At 44.0% G+C, this 348-nt stretch overlaps 1 protein-coding gene across 3 annotated transcripts in view; it reads right to left on the reverse strand.

Annotated features, from left to right (window-relative positions):
- The window catches only part of IGF2BP1 (insulin like growth factor 2 mRNA binding protein 1), a 55,600-nt gene that overhangs the window by 17,754 nt on the left and 37,498 nt on the right, over positions 1–348 (reverse strand). The gene's annotated exons all lie outside the window — the stretch shown is intronic.

Genomic DNA, 348 nt, shown 5'->3' on the forward strand with positions numbered 1-348 from the left:
GCTTCCCACCTCATTAGTTATGTGAAGCAGGTGACTCACAACCTCGACTACACCTAAGTCTTACCAGCTATAAAGTGGGAAGTTGATACCTGTGCTCTGCCTATCTCTTGGCTATCGTATTTAGGTCTGTGATCCATTTTGAGTTCATTTGTGTATGCCACAATGGTATACGGTAGGGGTCTGAATTTATCTTTTTTCGTGTGGATATCAAATTGACCCAGCACCATTTGTCGAAAAGACAGTTCTTTCCCATTAAACTTTCTTGGCACCTTTACTTAAAATAAGAAAGTAAGCCGGGCTCGGTGGCTCAGTCTGTAATCCCACGCCTTTGGGAGGCTGAGGTGAGTG

The sequence above is a fragment of the Carlito syrichta genome, unplaced genomic scaffold, assembly GCF_000164805.1.
Source record: "Carlito syrichta isolate Samal-C Ts95f unplaced genomic scaffold, Tarsius_syrichta-2.0.1 Scaffold306978, whole genome shotgun sequence".
Taxonomy (NCBI): Eukaryota; Metazoa; Chordata; class Mammalia; order Primates; family Tarsiidae; genus Carlito; species Carlito syrichta.